The following is a 14,623-nucleotide window of genomic DNA, read 5'->3' on the forward strand; positions in this document are numbered from 1 at the left end:
ACGGGCAGCAGGCACCAGCCCCCAGTGAAAGAAAGTCTGAATTACTGTACACAAGATGAACTTCTCCAAACTTCATTTATTGTCAGTGAATTCAAGGAAAGTAGCCCACAACTAAAATGATATTTTTATATCCTGCTTCTCCTCCCTGTGCTTCCCCCTTGGCTGCTTGGATCACTTCCTCCTGGTGCACCATTTGGCTGTAATAAGCTTCACAGCTTTTTGTCAATTAAGAAAAAATAATCATTTCTGCTCCTTAATTTTAAATGCTATCTCCCAACAAACCTCTCATCCATCTTACTCACAGCTGATATGTCACACGGGCTTGGAGTCACTGAAATACCGACTCCGAGCCTGCTCTCATTTCCTAGTTGAATGCCTAGTTGACCAGCAGCCAGCAATGTGCTCTGCTGGCCAAGAAGGCCAAGGGCATCCTGGGGTGGGTTAGAAGGGCTGTGGGCAGTAGGTCCAGAGAGGTTCTCCTGCTCCTCTGCTCTGCCCTGCTGAGGCCACATCTGGAACATTGTGTCCAGTTCTGGGCCCCTCAGGTCAAGAAGGACCTCAGGGAAAAAAGTCCAGCACTGAGCCATGAAAATGCTGAAGGCAGTGGAAGATCTTCCTCATGAGGAGAGCCTGAGGGAGCTGAGGGCTCTGGAGATTGGAGAGGAGCAGCCTGAGAGGTGACCTCATTGCTGCTGATCAAGATGTGCAGGGGGAGTGCCCAGAGGCTGGAGCCAGGCTCTGCTGGGGGATGCCCAATGCCAGCACAAGGGGCAGTGGTGGAAGCTGAGGCAGAGGAAGTGCCATGGAAACAGGAGGCAAATGTTTTCCCTGTGAGGGTGCCAGAGCCCTGGAGCAGGCTGCCCAGGGGGGCTGTGGAGTCTCCCTCTCTGGAGCTATTCCAGCCCTGCCTGGATGTGTTGCTGTGTGACCTGCTCTGGGTGCTCCTGCTCTGGCAGGGGTTGGACTGGCTGAGCTTTGGAGGTCCCTCCCAGCCCCTGACACTCTGTGACTCTGTGTTCAGGGAAACCAGAGTGAATAGCAGCACTTGGACTGAAGTTTCTTTTACAGTATTCACAGTCTCACAGTATAACCAAGGTTGGAAGAGACCCCAAGGATCATCAAGTCCAACCTGTCACCACAGACCTCACAACCAGACCATGGCACCAAGCACCACGTCCAATCTCCCCTTGAACACCTCCAGGGACGGTGACTCCACCACCTCCCTGGGCAGCACATCCCAATGACGAATGACTCGCTCGGTGAAGAACTTTTTCCTCACCTCGAGTCTAAACCTCCCCTGGCACAGCTTGAGACTGTGTCCCCACAGGTTTCTCTTCTCCCCACCATCTGTACAACACACTGATTGCTTCTCACAGCAAACTGAGTGCAGCTGAAGTGGGATTAGAGTTGCATTCATCAAATCCTTCTTTTGGGGTTCTATTCAGTGGCCAAAACTTCTACAGCGTTTGCTGATACTGAGCTCAAGATCAAGCAGATCATGTAAGGGGGAATAAATTGGGCAGAACATCAATTAGGTAAAGACAACACTACCAGGAGATTGCTTTTCAAACACCTTCTCTTTTATTCCTATGTGCTGCCCAGGGAGGTGGTGGAGTCCCTGGAGCTGTTTAAGGACAGATTGGATGTGCTTAATGCCATGGTCTGGTCGAGGTGGTGCTGTTAGGTCATAGGCTGCACTTGATGATCTCAGAGGTCTATGCCAGCCTCGATAATTCTGTGCTAATGCTGGTATTAAGTGTTGGACTGTGATGAATTTGTGATCTGTTCTTACAAGGAAGAGGTAGCTTTCAGAAGAGAAGAGGCAGGCTGGCATGGATTACAGGTGGCAACAATGGTGTCATGGTTTAACCCCAGGATAGGTGGGGGCAGAGGAAGGTTTAGGTTTGCAGTTTTAGTTTTAGGGTTGAGTACCCACAGAATATTTCCAGAGGTCACAGTGGGCCTCATTTCCATCAGTGTTAGTTGCAGACAGCTGTATACCGTAGGATGCACTGGGTTGGAAGGGACCTTTAAAGGTCATCTAGTCCAAACCCTCTGCATTAAGCAGGGACATCCTCAACTAGCTCAGGTTGCTCAGAAGCCTGATCCTGAGTGTCTCCAGGGATGGGGCCTCCACCACCTGCCTGGGGAACCTGTTCCTGTGTTTCACCATCCTCATACAGTAAAGAACTACTTCTCAATGTCCAATTTCATTCTACACTTCCCTAGTTCAAAACCAATCTCCATTGTCCTACTGCTACATGACTTTGTAAGCAGCCCCTCCCCAGCTTTCTATTAGGTCCCCTTCAGGTAGTGGAGGGCTGCTATAGGGTCTCCCTGGAACCTTCTCTTCTCCAGGCTGCACAACCCAAACTCTCCCAGCCTGTCCTCATAGGAGAGGTGCTCCAGCTCTCTGATCATTCCTGTGGCCCTCCTCTGGACCCCCTCCATCAGGTCCATGTGCTTGTTGTGTTGAGTGCCCCAGAGCTGGACACACTACTCTGAGTGAGATCTCAGAGCAAAGCAGAGGGACAGAAGCCTCTCCCCTGGTCAGCTGGCCACGTTTCTTTTCACAGTATCACCAAGGTAGGAAGAGACCTCAAAGATCATTGAGTCCAACCTGGCACCACAGACCCCATGACTAGACCCTGGCACCAAGTGCCACATCCAATCCCCTCTTGAACCCCTCCAGGGATGGGGACTCCACCACCTCCCTGGGCAGCACATCCCAGTGCTGAATGACTCTCTCCATGAAGAACTTTCTCCTCCTTTTGATGTAGCGCAGGATGCACTTGGTGGTCTGGGCTGCAAGTGCACATTGCTGGCTCACATCCAGCCTCTCATCCACCAGTACACCCAAGGCCTTCTCCACAGGGCAGTTCACATCATCCCCCAGCCTGTGGAAGCTGTATACCAATCCATAGTTACCCTCTCAAACCCACACCACCAAAGGCAGGTTTGATGTTGCATGGTGGCATTGTCCCAAGTCTGGGTCTTTAACTGGTGTGCAAGGCCCACCCAGCACACAGCACACTCTTTGTTTCATCCAGTCCTGTGCAAAGAAGGGCTGGAGGGCCCCAAACCCAGCACACCAGCTGAAATCCACAGCAGCTCTTTCTGCAGTGCAATGTCTTAGCTCCAGCTGCTGTCCATGCCTGCCAGCCAGGCACTGGGTGGTTTCCTTCCTGGAGATACAGCTCCTTGCAAGTTCCCTGCCCATGCTCCCAGGGTAAGGGGCTTCCTGGGGTAGGGGCTTTCTCTAGGTGTGTGATGGGGCTGGTCACATTCTAATGATAGCACACTGAGGCAGCTCAGTCCCAAGGCACCAGCTCAGGGGACTTTGCTGACTTTTCAAGGCAATGCTAATCTGTGTGCTGAAAATCCTCTTCCAGGACCAATTATCGCAGCACAGTCCTGCAAACAGTGTCAGAGACAGAAGCCTGGCTTATCTTTAGGCTGAGGCTTGACCACTGCCAAGCCCGAAGCGCTGGTCTCTCATTAGAGGAACATCAGCTTGAAGTGTGACCACATCTACCTGTGCTTCCTGCTTGTTTGGGCTACTCAGAGCATGTGAACACTCTGTTAGCAGGGAAGTGCCAGTCATTAATGACTCTGTTCTTAGGGGCTGGTGGCAAAGAGGAAGGTCACAGCTCAGGGAGATCATCAACACTCTGGAAATCAATGCTAATGCTATGTGAAATGCTCGATCAGCCCCAATGACTCACAGCAGGGAGCTCACCTTGCTCAAAACACAGCCTCCAAAACCTTGACTTTTTGGGGGTATTTTATTTGTTAACAGTAGAATTAATTGACCAGCTGAGAGGCTCTTCGAGTCACCACTGCAATGCATTCAGCTGCATGTGTTATGCACAAGTGCTCTTTGTTTGGTTTCCTCTTTTTTTCTGCCCATCAGAAAACAAATTTCTCCTCACCTATGGGATCCATCAATATGAAACTTGCCTTGATAAACAGCAGAGCAAACTCCTCTCTTCCAGTGCCAGAAGTAAGAGGCAGCTCACTGCAGTCAGTGGCCTCATTGGGGTAATCTGTCAAAGGGAAGTATGACTTTAGGACTTTGGGTGTTCTGGCCAGGAACCCAGAGCTAGATCTCTTCAGCAGCACTGATGGATAGCATCTGAGGCTCTGACCCTGTATTTCATCAGCCACATTACCATGAGGAGAAAGGAACAGCCAAAATGTCAGCAGCAAGCATAAAGGTAACTAACTGCCTCCAATTCAGAGTTCTCTAAGAACCCTACAACCAGAGGAAGTTCCAGTGGTGCTTGCTGCAGCAGTGCAGTGTAGGATTAGCCCAGCCACTGAAGGAGTGAGCTGGACAGAAATGAACCACCAGGGTGTGTTGGCTGCATGGCATGGCTGAAGGAGACTGCTCTGACAAGTGGAGCAGATGCTGCTCTCTCAGAGTCCTGCCATGACAGCAAGGCCCATGGAGATAGGGAGGTGAAGGAGCAGGGAGCTGATGCTCTGCCCTTGCCCTGCATCACTACAATGTTACAGAGAAGGAAGCTGAGAACAAGTGGCAGGTCAGAGGGCATTTGGCCACATTAAGGCTCAGATGTGGTTTTCAATGAACCATAAATGCCATCTTTCATTTGCATCACACCCAGTGAATCTCCTCTCTGGAATCATGGGGGAAGAAAGGCAAAGGGCTATGTCCAAGTGGAGTCCCTCAGGGATCAGTGCTGGGACCAGGCTTGTTTAACATCTTTGTTGGTGACCTGGACAGTGGCATTGAGTGCACCCTCAGCAGGTTTGCTGGTGGCACCAAGCTGTGTGGTGCAGCTGACAGATGGAGGGAAGGATCCATCCAGAGGGACCTGGACAGGCTGCAGAGCTGAGCCCAGGACAACCTCATGAGGTTCAACAAGACCAAGGGCAAGGTCCTGCAGCTGGGTCAGGGCAATCCCAGGCACTGCTATAAGCTGGGCAGGGACTGGCTGGAGAGCAGCCCTGAAGTAAAGGACCTGGAGGTGCTGGGGGAGAAGCAGCTCAACAGGAGCCAGCAGTGAGCACCTGCAGCCCAGAGAGCCAAGCAGAGCCTGGGCTGCAGCAAGAGAAGTGTGGCCAGCAGGGCCAGGGAGGGGATTAGGCTGTCAGGGAGGGATAGGACTGGAGGGGATGGAGCAAAACTAGAAATGGGGAGATTCAGATTGGATGTGAGGAAGAAGCTGTTGCCCATGAGGGTGGTGAGAGCCTGGCACAGGTTGCCCAGGGAGGTGGTGGAAGCCTCATCCCTGGAAGTGTTTGCAGCCAGGCTGGATGTGGCTGTGAGCAACCTGCTGTAGTGTGAGGTGTCCCTGCCCATGGCAGGGGGTTGGGACTGGCTGAGCCTTGAGGCCCCTTCCAGCCCTGACAATTCTGTGACTTTATCCCTTCCTGAGGGAGGTGCTGTGTTTCCTCCTCATGCTGAGCAGAAGCCCATGAGGAGCAGCCTCAGCCAGCCCAGGTGACCATGCTTTCTTCCTCTGGCTACACATAGGCTACCTTCCCATTACCTCTGAGACAGGAACATGCTTTGCTTTCAGTCTGCCTTTGTCTAACCTTAACTTCCATCCAAAGGAGTTTGGTATTTCTGTGCATGCTTCATCTCAGACCCTTGCTGAGCAGGTTTCTATTCACAGAATCTCAGAATCACCAGAGAGCTGTGGCTGGAGGATGCCTCTGAAGGCCATCCCGGACAAAGCCTTGCTCCAAAGGGATACTTAACCCTTCACTGAAAACCTAGAGGGCCAGCACCTGCCTTGAAATGCATCCATGCCTGCACCCTAAGTTGGTAAGGCAACTGTTCCTATCAAATGTTTCAACTGTAGGACATGTCATCTAGAATCCTCACCAGACCCTAGCAAGGAAAACTTGGAATATTCCCCCCTCCCCCCTTTGTTTTTGATGGGAATGGTTACAATTTGGATCAATTCCCTATCATGCCATGGACAGTTTGAACCTAACACAAAGCTCTTCTCTGTGCTTGTGAAGAGGGTCAGATGCTGTTCTCAATACCAGAAGTGTTCCAGGTGAGAAGGCAGGAAGCAAACCTACATCCTGGCAATTCCATTCCATGTCAGGGCACACCTTTGCTTTTCAAATGAGAGAACTAAAAGACAATATAAACCCCACAAAAGGCAGGGCAGAGTGCACTAAATATTCTCCTTCTCTGCCTGGATTTCATGCCCTGCTTTGCCTCCCTGCACACTGCAAATGGTTCTGCTTACCACACTGAGAGCTTCCAAGAGGGCACACGTTGGAAAAGCAAACAATTCCCTCCCTGATTCACAGGACAATTTGCTGATTCAAGGGCAAGCAAGAAACAATTGCAGCCTCTTCCTTTTGTCACAGGGGTTGCATTGACTCTAAATACAGTTTCTTTTTGTTCCCCTCCTTTGTTTTCCCTGTGCATGCACAGATGTGTTTGTGTACATCTGCCCCTAACAGGCAGCTCAGCAACAGAACGTTTGTAGCACATCCTTGGAAGTGCTGAGCCTGCTGCCTTCCAGAGACTCCAGGGGAAGAGACATTTGGCATTGCCTAGGACTGGGCTCCTCCAGAGCCCAAATGACAGTGGCAATATGACTTGGAGATTTTGAGCAGCTGAGGTCAGTGAGTGAGCTCCTGACTCAGCTCTGGTGTCAGTTTCAGAGGGACCACAGAATCACCAGGGGGAGATTCGAAGGGGCTGCTTGTCTCGGGAGGTAAGCCAGCTCTGCAGGATCCTCTCCCCAGCTGCATTTCAGGTGGCAGTGTGTGTTATGCTGTATTTTGTGTGGTGTGGGTGTGAGCACTGTGAAATCAGATGCTGATATGGTCCCTAGCTGAAGCCAGGCTGAGGGGTCCCACCACAGCTTTTCCACAGCCCTGCTCACTGAACCTACCAGGAGTTAGTGCCAGACAAACTCCTGTACGTGGCACTGCCCACCCAGTTACTCTGTATTACTACAGCAGTCCTGGAGAGTAAAGCTGATGAGGAGCAGCTGAAGGACCTGGGGATGGTTAGTGTGAAGCAGAGGAGGCTGAGGGGAGACCTCCTGGCTCTCTACAGCTCCCTGCAAGGAGGTGGTGGAGAGGTTGGTGCTGGGCTCTGCTCCCAGGTCATTAGTGACAGAAGAAGAGGGAATGGCCTCAAGCTGCCCCTGGGGAGGTTCAGACTGGACATGAGGAAAGCTTTTTTCTAGGGCAAGAGTGGTGAGGGCTTGGAATGTGCTGGGCAGGGAGGTGGTGGAGTCCCCAAGCCTGGCTGTGTTTGCAGGGGGTTTGGCTGTGGTGCTTGGGGCTGTGGTTTAGGGGTGAGCCTTGCAGAGCAGGGCTCTGGGTTGGCCTTGGTGACCCTGAGGCTCTTTTCCAAGCTGAAGGTTTCTCTAAAGGACACAAAGCTGACTCCTGAGGATGTGCAGAGGGTGCTGCTTTGAAAGCACAGTGCCCTGAGTGCTTAGCAGTGCAGATGTGTGGTGCTGCAGTTCCTGCTGTGCCATATGGGAGGAGTGGCACAGCCTCCCCTGCCCAGCAGCCGGTGCCAGGGGCACATCTGCAGGGCCTCGCCGTCAGCGGGCACTGTCGCTTCTGTTTCGTCACACTTCTTTGAGCACCTTCAGCTCCTGTGCTTCTCAGTTCACATGGAGTATGGGAAGCTGGCTAGAGACTTTCAGTTTCTAATTATTCACCTTAAATGGAAGAATTTGCCATTTGTCTTAGGTGGCTCTTTGGTTTTTCAGCCAGGGGTAATAGTTTGGCTTTCCCCATCAAAGTTTAAAAGAATCCAAGACACCACCAAGGCTCTGAGCTGTGACTGCCTCCTGCTCATAATTATCAGCAGCACAGAGAAAATCACAGACCCTCTGTTTCCTGCAGTGTGACTGAAGGAACATCACAGAGATGTGAGAACATAAGGATCACTGAAATGTAAAAGGAAAAAGAAATAGATAAGGCACCAGAAGCAGGCAGCCCCCTGATAACTTTGAACTCAAGACACGTTTCAAAGTGTCTCCAGCAGATCCAGGGAGGTTCTCCTGCCCCTCTACTCTGCCCTGGTGAAACCTCATCTTGAGTACTACATTCAGTTCTGGGCTCCCCAGCTCAGGAGGGACAGGGATCTGCTGGAGAATGTCCCAGGGAGGGCTACAAGGATGCTGAAGGGACTGCAGCACTGCCTGGGGAGGGGAGGCTGAGAGCCCTGGGGTCTGGAGAGGAGAAGGCTGAGAGGGGATCTGATCAATGTCTATCAATAGCTGAGGGCTGGGGGTCAGGAGGGAGGGGACAGGCTCTGCTCACTTGCTCCCTGGGATAGGACAAGGGGCAATGGATGTGAGCTGCAGCACAGGAGGTTCCACCTCCAAGCAAGGAGGAACTTCTTGACTGTGAGGGTGCCAGAGCCCTGCAGCAGGCTGCCCAGAGAGGTTGTGGAGTCTCCTTGTCTGGAGCCTTTCCAGCCCTGTCTGGATGTGTTCTGTGTGCCCTGTGCTGGGTTCTATGGTCCTGCTTTGGTTGGGGGGTTGGACTGGAAGCTCTCCAGAGGTCCCTTCCAAGCCCTGGGATCCTGTGGCTTTGTAGTGCTGGGGGAAGAGTTTCTCACAAATGGACAATCCTTCAAACATTTCCCCAGGGCTATTCTGGAGGGGCTGCCTAGGTCTCCTGGGGCTTCTTTTGTGCTCTCTGAATGCTGAACAACAACAACAAGGTCATCTTTGGGTTCACTGGTTTGCAAAGCCTTTTCTAGTCCTATTTCAATATACCTCTGTTGGTGAGAGGGGTTGGACTGGATGATCTCTCAAGGTCCCTTCCAGCCCCTAACGTTCTGTGATTCTATTGTACCTTAAGCATTCTTCACACATTTGTTGCTTTGCACATCTTTCCATCCTTATAATGAAACTAATTGGGTAGTTAATCAATGCCACCTTTAGCCCTGAGTGGCAACTGACATTAATGAAGGAGGTTGTTCACAGTGCAGGCTTGGCAGGGAAAGAAGGAAAGTACAGAGCTCTGCAGATGGAAAGCCAATTAAAACTGAGGAGTTGGGGTGGTGGACACTGGAATAGGAATGAGCCTTGTGGGAAGTACCAGTGCCTGGTTGTCTTTGGGAAGGGACAATGCCACCTGCAGCCTGCAAGGCACAGGGAAGGAACAAAGCCACATGTTGTCGTTGCCTCATGCAGCCCTGCAATTACAGCACTGAGCTGATCCACCCTTTGCTGCATGCCAGAGAAACAGTCTCTCTGGTCAAAATATTAAGAGGGGAGCAAAGCTGAAGAGATGAAATGTTTGTAGACCAGCAGCTCCACTGCTGAGAGATGTTCTGGCTTTGGCAGTGAACAGGATAAGGCTGTAATAACTGCTGCTCTAGTCAAGAAAAGCTACATAGATCACATAGAGCACATAAAGGGCAGGCTTCGGGGATCAATTTACCTCTGTGGGTGCAAATCACATCCCCTGTGCCAGCAGGGTGGTACCCTTAGGAGCAGGGGGCGAAGAACTCATTGGCAGGGAATGGAAAACACCAACTGCTTTCATCTGTTCCCTCAGTGAGGGCTTACAGGGTGGCAGCAATGCATGAGAGCTGGGATGTTCACCCCACCCCAGGCCACTTCTTCTTCAGGGCAACTTTTCTTTTGTCTGTTTCTCTGCTACACTCTCTTCAGGATGTACCTGGCTTGCCTGATGCTCCAGGCATCCACACCCTCACCCCTGCTTCACAAACAAGACCTGCTCTAGCCTCACTTACCTGATCTCCCCCTCATGCCTCCCTAAACTGCTCCTGGTAGGTGCAGTAACATTAGAAGTGCTCACCAGAGGGACTTGGTGTCAGCTGAGGGCTTCATACCAACATCCATTCTTATTTATAAGTATAAATCTGATACGGAGTGACTGAAGGAGCTGGGGATGGTGAGTGGGAAAGAGAGGAGGCTGAGGGGAGACCTCCTGGCTCTCTACAGCTCCCTGCAAGGAGGTGGTGGAGAGGTTGGTGCTGGGCTCTGCTCCCAGGTCAGTAGTGACAGAACAAGAGGGAATGGCCTCAAGCTGCCCCTGGGGAGGTTCAGACTGGACATGAGGAAAGCTTTTTTCAGGCAAGAGTGGTGAGGGCTTGGAATGTGCTGGGCAGGGAGGTGGTGGAGTCCCCAAGCCTGGCTGTGTTTGCAGGGGGTTTGGCTGTGGTGCTTGGGGCTGTGGTTTAGGGGTGAGCCTTGCAGAGCAGGGCTCTGGGTTGGCCTTGGTGACCCTGAGGCTCTTTTCCAAGCTGACTGTTTCTGTGGTCTCTCTCTGTGCAATGAAGGAGTCAGGTTGCTGTTTCTGCAGCTCATGTCCCATAACGTTCGAGGGTTAGGATTTGCCCCCAGCCCTCCTGACCACTGGAGCTTCACCCCCAGAAAGGAGGGTTTCCTCCAGAATAAATCACCAGACCAGCTCAGAGATCTGGAAGCAAAATGAAACTGTGTTTACAAAAAGTGAGGCAAATGTGAGGTGTGAGACCTGCACCGTTCCCCACCTACGGAGGCAGAGCCTGTGCCATCTGGAGCTGTGCTGCAGCGGTGGCATTTAATGCCATTCAGACTAGACGATGCAGAGGGGCTCTGTGCCACTGACAAGTGGGCCAGGACCCAGAGCGTTTCTGTGATCATGTTTTGGTAGCATCCCGAAGCATGCTTCCAGAGAAGGATGAGAGTTCTGAGAGAGGAGTGAGAAATGACATTAAAAAACAGGCTGAAGAGCCTTCCAAGTGCAAGTTCCTTTGTTGGGCTGAAGTAAATCTAAATTAAGGAGGATTAGTAAATAGCTAAAATTAGGCCAGGGAGTGCAAACTAAGTGGGTTATCTCAGTCCAGCACCGAGCAGAGCTTCCCAGAGTCATGGAAGGTGGGATTCTTTTTCCTCCTGGAAATCCTTGTCATAACTAGCACTGAGCCATCAGGCACAGCATCTATAATCACCTTCCCCTCATGGGCACCGGAGGGACTGGAGATCAGAAGCTGCTTGCCCTGCAGGTGAGAACTGACAGATGCCTCAGAGTATTTTTGTGCTTTTACCTTTCCTCAGAGCCTAGCCACTGCAGTTGGCTCCTGGGGAGAGTTAAACGGAGCTCGGGCAAGGTAAAGGCTGCCATTCAAGTTGCCACGAAGTTGGAGGGGAAACAAAGAAACGAAAGCAGAGAGTACAGAAATGCGAAGGTTGAAGAGGAGGCTGATGGCAGCTCTGGGTGTGGTGAAGCTTGGCATTGCAGGCTCCGTCTGCACCGCGGGACCTGCGAGCACCGCGGGGCTTCAGGGCTAAGACTGCAGCCTGGGAGCCTTCGGACTGCAGCCTGGGGCAAGCCTTGTGTGCTTTTGCTTACAGGCAGATTGGGGCAAGAAGGAAAGCAGCCCCGGGGGAGTCCAGCAGGCAGCTGGGAAAGCAAAAGCAGGAGCAGCCTGTCGGAGCTGGCATAAGCTCCACAAGCAAACCCCCTGTGTCTTAGGAGGGGCTTTGGATAGAGCCTGTGCTCTGCAGACAGGCTGCGGCTGGGCTCTGCTCCCAGGTCAGTAGTGACAGAACAGGAGGGAATGACCTCAAGCTGCCCCTGGGGAGGTTCAGACTGGACATCAGGAAAGCTTTTTTTCAGGCAAGAGTGGTGAGGGCTTGGAATGTGCTGGGCAGGGAGGTGGTGGAGTCCCCAAGCCTGGCTGTGTTTGCAGGGGGTTTGGCTGTGGTGCTTGGGGCTGTGGTTTAGGGGTGAGCCTTGCAGAGCAGGGCTCTGGGTTGGCCTTGGTGACCCTGAGGCTCTTTTCCACCCCGAATGTTTCTGTGATTTCTGTGCCTCTCTATTGCACAGCAGGAGCAGAGCACCTCAGAGTGGCACCCAAGGATGTGACAACAGCATTGACCTGGCTGTGCCCAAGTGCTGAGGGGGTGGAGGAGACACTGTGAGGATCAAGTTTTGTATCTCCCAGATAAAAACAATTGACAAATGAGAACTCTTTGCTGGAGGCAGGCAGGCAGCTCTCACAGAGGAAGAATTCAAGGGATCAGAGTTAAAGAAGTGGGAGACTTGCACTCTTGTTCTGAGTAGGAGTTTCAATACATTTGTCTGCCCTTGCCAGAGACTGTACAGATTTGTTCCCAGGGTGTTTCAGAGAGGTGGACAGAGTGCAGCTGAAGCTGTTTCTCCTTGATTTAGCTACTTAGGTATTAAATGAGACAGCAAGTGGGTGGTGACACTGAACATGATGATTAGAGACTGAACACTCTCCCTGTAGGCAGCTCTCCTGCAACAGATAAGTAATCATCTGGTACAAACTGCAGCCTTCCTGTGGCTGTGGAGAAGCCACTTCAGAGTTTTGAACTTATAAATGAGGATTAGATGCCTAAGTGGAAGGTTATGACCAGGCTGCTTTTTGGGTCTAATGTTTGGATACTACTTTTGACCTATCTGGTAGGTAGCTCTAAGAGTATGGTAAGGACGAGGAGCACTTGCACTTTCTGTTTAGGAAATGTAAGGGGAAAGTGAAGTTAAACAGGACAATGTGCACTAAAGGGAAGAAGCCATGAAAAGGAAAACAAGATGCTATTGCCACCATAAGCCAAGTGTGTTCTGGTCTTGCAGTGTACATCACAGAAGGCAGTTTAAGGTTTGGGCCCAGTCCTTGCCTTGAGGGAAGCCAGGAAGCTCTCTGTGCTGGCATGAGGGAGTCAGAGACCCTGACACAGGTAGTGCACAGAGCCACTCCAAAGCAGGAGATCATTGTCCATGGGCTCCAATCCCTTCTGTGCTTGCTGTTCAGATCTCTGCTCAGTAAACCAAATTCCATCCCAGGCCTGGAAAGCAAATTTTAGAGGTTGACAGAGTGACAGAATGATTGAGGCTGGGACAGAGCTCTGAGCTCATCCAGCCCAGCCTGTGCTTCACAAGGGACTAGCCAAGGGGAAAAACACACAGGGAAATGTGAACAAACCTGGCTGGGGTGAAGTGGTGTTGAGAGAAGCTTTGGGGAGCATCTCTGTAGCCAGGTGGGGGTTGGTTTCTTCTCCCAGGCACCCAGCACAAGAACAAGAGGACACAGTCTCAAGCTGTGCCAGGGGAGGTTTAGGCTGGAGGTGAGGAGAAAGTTCTTCCCAGCAAGAGAGATTGGCCCTTGGGATATGCTGCCCAGGGAGGTGGTGGAGTCACCATCCCTGGAGGTGTTTAGGAAGAGCTTGGATGAGGCAGTTGGTGCCATGGTTTAGCTGATCAGATGGTGCTGGGTGAGAGGTTGGACTGGATGACCTCAAAGGTCTTTTCCAACCTGGTTAATTCTATTCTATTTTAAGAAAGCTGTACCAGAAGGAAGGTTGCAAAGGTTTCTCACTTCCCAGCTAAGTGTTTTATCATGAGGGGGCTGGAACACTGCAACAGGTTGCCCAGGGAGGTAGCTGGGGCCCCATCCCTGGAGAAATTCAAGGTGAGGCTTGACAAGGCTCTGAACAACCTGATCTCCTGCTCCACCACCACCCACCCCACCTTCATCTTCCCAGAGCAGCTCCTGCTCCCTCTGCACCATCCTACACCCTGCCTAAACAGCTCCTGCTCTACCACCAACATTTTGTTCCAGAGCCTGGAGCAAGACCCTCACCAGCCAAGACACCACCCAGAGGAGCTCAGCCCCAGCCAGCACCCGTGGAGGGGATTGGAGCAGTCATCAATGTTGGCCCTAACAACCGGGGGGCCACCAGGCCCCCCGGCCTTTGGAGTCACCACCACCATCACCCAGTGTGCAGCAGGGGCACTCACCAGGGAAGAGAGGAGGATCCTCAGCCCAGATGGGCTCAGCTTGGGGCTGCTGCCCTTCCTCGTGGGGATTAAATAGGGCAGTGGGTGGGGAGGGCAAAGTGGCCACAGCTGGGGTGGGAGGAGACTCCAGCAGAGCCCAGGTGCTCTGGGTTTGAGGGGAGAAAGGGTGGAAATGGGTCAGGTGGGGTGGAAAAGGGGCAGATATGGTGGGAAAGGAGAGGTGGTGGTGAAAGAAGGGGATACAAAATAACTTTATTTTCCATAAAACTCCCATAATGCACAACTGTGATACTGTGCAACTGCAGCTCCTGGTTTGCTTGCATCCATGCACGAAGAAACACATCAATAGAATAGAATAGAATAGAATAGACCAGGTTGGAAGAGACCTTCAAGATCATGGTGTCCAACCTGTCATCCAACACCACCTGATCAACTAACCCATGGCACCAAGCACCCTGTCAAGTCTCCTCCTGAACACCTCCAGGGATGGTGACTCCACCACCTCCCTGGGCATCCCATTCCAATGGGCAATCACTCTCTCTGTGTAGAACTTCCTCCTCACCTCCAGCCTAAACCTCCCCTGGCACAGCTTGAGACTGTGTCCTCTTGTTCTGGTGCTGGGTGCCTCGGAGAAGAGACCAACCCCCACCTGGCTACAGCCTCCCTTCAGGGAGTTGGAGAGAGCAAGAAGGTCTCCCCTGAGCCTCCTCTTCTGCAGGCTAAGCAACCCCAGCTCCCTCAGCCTCTCCTCACAGGGCTGTGCTCCAGACCCCTCCCCAGCCTCGTTGCCCTTCTCTGGACACCTTCAAGTCTCTCAATGTCCTTCTTAAACTGAGGAGCCCAGAACTGGACACAGGACTCAAGGTGTGGCCTAACCAGT

This window comes from Dryobates pubescens, chromosome Z (assembly GCF_014839835.1).
Source record: "Dryobates pubescens isolate bDryPub1 chromosome Z, bDryPub1.pri, whole genome shotgun sequence".
Classification (NCBI taxonomy): domain Eukaryota; kingdom Metazoa; phylum Chordata; class Aves; order Piciformes; family Picidae; genus Dryobates; species Dryobates pubescens.